Below are 6,000 nucleotides of genomic sequence, written 5' to 3'. Positions count from 1 at the left end.
GTTTAGGTCCTATTTAGCAGACTGCTACCACTTTGTCACTGTAAATGAGGAATTGTCAAATCAAACAAAAGTTTAGTATGGAGTGCCACAGGGATCAGTTTTATGGCCTCTGCTTTTCTCCTTATATGCTTCCCCTGGGAGATATCATCAGGAATCGTGGAAAAAATTTCCACTGTTATGCTGACAATACGCAACCCAATGAAATTTCACAATTCTCCAAATTAGCAGAGTAAATCAATGAAATCAAAGATTGGATGGCCAGAAATTTCCTTCTGCTAAATTCCGACAAAACAGAGTGTACTAATTATTGGACCAAAAACCTCTAAAAAAAATAAGCCGCTATTTTGACTCTCAATGGATGTACTGTTACATCGTCTTCTACAGCGAAGAACTTAGGTGTTATATTTTATACCAATCTGTCCTTTGAAAATCTAATTTCCAGTGTTTGTAGAACAGCATTATTCCACCTCAGAAATATTGCTGTTATGACACATGCTCTCTGTTGCTGGTGCCGAAAAACAAAGTAATGCATTCATGATTATTGTAGATTATTGTAATGCATTACTGGGAGGATGTCCCGCAAGTTCAATAAATAAACTTCAATTGGTTCAAAATGCAGCAGCCAGAGTGCTGACTAGAACCAAGAAATATGATCATATTAGCCCCATTTTATCCTCATTATATTGGCTACCTGTTAAATTTCGTATTAATTTAAACATTTTGTTAACTACGTACAAGCTTTGAATGATCTAGCTCCGCAGTACTTAAGCGACCTTCTACCACGCTATATTCCATCACGTTCATTACGATCGCAAAATTCTGGCCTGTTAATAGTTCCTAGAATATAAAAATCCACAAAATGAGGTAGGTCCTTTTCCTGTTTGGCTCCTAAAATATGGAATAGTCTCCATAACACTGTCTGGGATGCAGACACACTCACTCAGTTCAAGTCTAGACTAAAGACTCATCTATTTAGCCAGGCATACACCTAATTTATTCATAAACTCACAATTAGGTTGCTTTAGTTAGGTCTGAACCAGAACCAGAAACATTTATCATGATCTATCATCATCTACGCTAATATTATTCTATTTGTTTCCCTGTCTCGAGGTTACCAGAGCCGGCCAGATCCAGCTCCGTTCCTGCTTGGTGTCGGACTCCAATGCTACATCTCTGAGTGATGACAACAAAATGCAGCCGGTGCCAGCCAGACATCACTTCAGTCTATTACGATGGACTTCAGGGGATGAACTGATGCCATCTCCAACCATATGACATGGGATACTTCATATTCCACTGCCTGAACCTTGACATAGGATAGACCTCACCGAAAAGACCTGCTGGTTGAACTGCGATACCTATCACTGATCTCTGCCTGCATCACCTTGGTCTAATGATGGACTACACTCTTAAAATGAAATACATAGACTATCAATGAATTGCCAACAAATGCCTTTATCAGCCAACTAACAAAAGACAACGCATCTATGTGAACTTCTGCAGTTAATCCAGGATGAACTTCAAAGACATTAGTCATTAATCTTACAGTTCATACTAAATCTTTGTTTAAACACTGGCCCTTAACACTTACTTAGTTTACTCATTTTAAACCATGACTTGTACTGCTCACGAATAACTAATATTGGCATTATATTCATGCTTTTTAGCCAGAGGGGAACTGTCCCCCACAGTGAGCCTGGTTTCTCCCAAGGTTATTCTCCAACATCTTATGGAGTTTTGTGTTCCTTGCCACAACAATTGTTATTTAATTATTTATTTTTATACACAATTTACAGTCATATTTAATCAAACTACACAATGATCACTCTAAGACTTTATAGATATTACAGTTTCATTTTCTGTTAATGCATGATTTCCTGTAAAGCTGCTTTGAAATTATGTGTTGTGAAAAGCGCTATACAAATAAAAATGACTTGTTTCATTATTACTTTATTTATATTTCAAAGTGGTCTTTACTCCCTGTGTTAATTTAACTTTTTACTTTTTATTTAATGTTTGATATGTAAGGTACAATGGGGCTAAAGTCCCCCCTGGGTAAAAGTCACTGTTGATTTTACTTCCTTCCAAAACACTAAACAGCAACAAAAACTACCACAACACATTCCAAAACACTTGACCTGATCCATGAGGTCATCGTGTGCAATGTCTAAAGGTTGATTTTGAGGTAATTTGATCTAACATTTAATGTTGCAAATGTTTGAGTGAATGAGAGTCCCTGAAATGTAATTCCATTTATTTTGAGACAAAATATGTATTTGTCATTTTCAGTTTTGTTCAAGGTGATTAAATCTAGTTTTTTCAACAACGGTCCAAAAAGTGAAAGGGTAAAAAGTGGGTGGGGTGAAGAAGAAAAAATTGGGGGGAATAGGTTTGTTATGAAGAATGTTCAAAGTGGGCTTACACTGACTGATCCAATCACAGTGGAGATTAATTAGTTTACAGAATACTTGAATTGTTATAATATGCCAAATGTGAATGAAATTAACAGGAAATGGTGCACCTTTTGTGAAGTGGTTATTTTGAGTAAGCATTATGTTAATGTGTTTCTCAAAAAAGCCCCTTGCTGTCTCAATAGTATTTGCAACAGTTGACAAATTTTGCCCTAAAACCAAATTTTATAACTCAAAACAACCTTCAGTTAGATTATTTTTTTCACATAAACTATGTTGCTCCATCGGTACTCAATTAAAAAATATTTTAATCTTAATACACTTTGCGACCATGAAAAAAAGCAAATTTTCCTTAAGGGGTGCCTTTTACCCAGTAGTAAGCTAGACAGAGTAAAGTTGTAACTGAATACAGTTGAAACACTGTGAATATCTCCCTTGTAATGCAAGTTTGTACTTTCATTTTCAGTATGCATATTCACATTAGCATCATCTCTCTGTGTGGAAAATTTGAAGAATATTCTCCACATTGATAAGCAATTATTAGAGAACATCAATTTTGGGGGATCATTTCTTTTTTTTTTTTTTTTTTTTTTTTTTTTACTCTTTCATTGTGAATAAATCATTATCTCTGAATGACCATGAAAGGAAACTTTGCTTGTTGTAATTATTGATTTTTCTACCTTCAACTAATGTATTTTGGGACATCCTAGGATGCAAAGTCATGGAGCAAATCAGGCAAAAATTCAAGGTGATCAGCGGGGGACAGATGTAACTGTATCCGCTACTTAAGAAACATGTGTTAGCTTTTTTCAGTCAGAAAGCTTAGATAAGTAAGCAAAACAAATTAATGAATATAGATAGATAGACAGACAGACCGACTGACCGACCGACCGACTGACCAGCCACAAAATTAAAACTACCTGCCTAATATTGTGGAGGTCCCCCTCATGCCGCCAAAACAGCAGCAACCTGCATCTCAGAATAGAATTCTGAGATGTTATTCTTCTCACGATTGTACAGAGCGGTTATCTGAGTTACCGTAGACTTTGTCAATTCAAACTAAATTCTAGAAACTTTTGTGTGTAAAAAAATCCCAGGAGATCAGCAGTTACAGAAATATTCAAACCAGCCCATCTGGCACCAACAATCATCCATGCAATTATCTAATCAGCCAATCATGTGGCAGAAATGCAGTGCATAAAATCATGCAGATACATGTCAGGAGCTTCAGTTAATGTTCACATAAACCATCAGAATGGGGAAAAAATGTGATCTCATTGATTTGGACTGTGGCGTGATTGTTGGTGCCAGACGAGCTGGTTTGAGTATTTCTGTCACTTCTGATCTTCTGGGATTTTCACACACAACAATCTCTAGAATTTACTCAGAATGGTGCCAGAAACAAAAAACATCCAGTGAGTGGCAGTTATGTGGACGGAAATGCCTTGTTGATGAGAGAGGTCAACAGAAAATGAACAGACTGGTTTGAACTGACAAAGTCTACAGTAACTGAGATAACTGCTCTGTACAATTGTGCTGAGAAGAATATAATCTCAGAATTCTATTCTGTGATGCGTGTTGGCGCTGTTTTTGCGGCACGAAGGGGATCTACACTATATTAGGCAGGTGGTTTTAATGTTGTGGCTGATCAGGACAGACAGACAGACAGATAGATAGATAAATAGATTTTGTAAAGTATATTTAGTCCAAAAATATTATTGTAAATTAGTATTTTGGTTGGTTTGCATGTGCCGGGGTAGTATTATGACTGTACCTGATATGGGAACAGTTGTAACAAAAGCGCTTCTTGTCTTCAAACACTAATTGTAGAAAATAGGATCAAAGCGTGCTAGTTTTAGGCTTTTTTTCTTTTCGTTATTATTATTATTTTTTTTAAATAGATAAAGGTATCTCATGTGAAAACATTGCATGTTTACTCTGCTCTGTATTTGTGCAGGACAGCAAAAAGTGTTACAACTGTACTCTAACCTACCCTACTATACATATATCTATTTGGTTATCAATGAAATCTAGTATTGGCTGTTTTCATGTAGGGAAAAAAATTATTCTTTCTTCTTCTATTTTTTACTATTTTGAAAAAAGGAAATAATGTTTCAGTTCTATGTTTGAGCCCTCGTTTGAAACTATTTTTTGCAAATATGTTTTTCATTTTAGAGTGCTTAGAGCCCTGATTTGACAGTTTGAGGTCTTCGTTAATTGCACATCCTCCTGATCACTTGATAAATAAGGCTGTCAGCACAACTCCATTGTTAAGACTGTATTTACATAGCTTCTTGCCGAATAAGCGTGTCAAATATTGTGCTCCGCTTCTTGGCAGCCTGCCGGGAAATAGGGAATTTATTTCATTCACTGGCAATTGCAACAACTATGTAGGGTAGTCTATTTGCATTTTTCTTCCTCTTTCAACCAATCCCTGTCTCAGGGGGCATGTCGTAAATGTTGGGGAACCAATCGGCAGTGTTTATTGCTGAACTTTTGCTACTTTGGGCGAGTTAAAACATTGAGTGACGACGCCCCGCCCCGGTCTACTCCTGCGAAAGCCTTTAACTCTTTATGTATGCACAAGCGTACATGACACGAAAAAGCGCAACCAAAAAAAGTGATTTACAAATTGATTCGCTTCTAACATTGATTAATACTTTTATACTTACTTGACGTTATAGTTGCTTTTAGTGTTGAAGTAGCCACCAACAAGTACATTGTAACTAATATCATCATAAAGTAGCTCGTAAGCAGGTTATGTCGTCCTCAAGTTTTACTATTTAAGATGTTTTTCAAATAAAAACCACAACGTCAAAACGTGATGCAAGCCTTACAATAAAATAAAAATAAAAATAAATAAATAAATAAAAACCGCATTATCAGTATTGGATTCAAAGAACACAACAATATCGACCACAGCTAAATCGCGCGCTGTGTTTACGTGAACGTAATACATTTTACCTGCGAACTACGGATATTCAAGGGTTTTGGAGGGATGTATCTTGCAGTCTGTTCATGGACCATAGCTGGAATTCACACCGAATGAGACACCCTCGCGCCTCATGAGGTCATTCTGTGGAATTCGCGCGCTTCCCGCTCACTAAAAAAAATTCTCGTGTACAGGTAACGCGCCGCCCGTGTCACAATAACAAAACAACTTCATAATCTGAATCGGATTTATTTGCCAGATAAGACTGCTTTTACGAGAAATTGACAAGCTGCTTGCAATAGACGGACGTTAAATAAGGATATAGCCTAAGAAGTGGATAGCAGGTCTCAAGTATGCCAACTTATAAATAAAAATTAAATTAAGAGAAAACAATATCAGCATAAGAGTTGCATATGTATGAGACTTTGAATGGTTCGTTTTATTATGCATTGGCAGGATATTATGCAAAGTTCTTATGCATTTATCTTATAGTATACTCTTTTGCATTTTATAATTTGTACACACCAGAAGGGCTTTAAAGTTTAGCTGCAGAGTTTTCCTCTAAAGCTCTAAAGTTTAGCTCTAAGTTCAGATTCAACTGAAATTCCATTGACATCGTATTGGAAATGTTTGCTGAATATTTCTTGGATTTTTACA

Source organism: Myxocyprinus asiaticus, chromosome 18 (genome assembly GCF_019703515.2).
Source record: "Myxocyprinus asiaticus isolate MX2 ecotype Aquarium Trade chromosome 18, UBuf_Myxa_2, whole genome shotgun sequence".
NCBI classification, from domain to species: Eukaryota; Metazoa; Chordata; class Actinopteri; order Cypriniformes; family Catostomidae; genus Myxocyprinus; species Myxocyprinus asiaticus.
Note: the sequence above shows the minus strand (reverse complement) of the source record.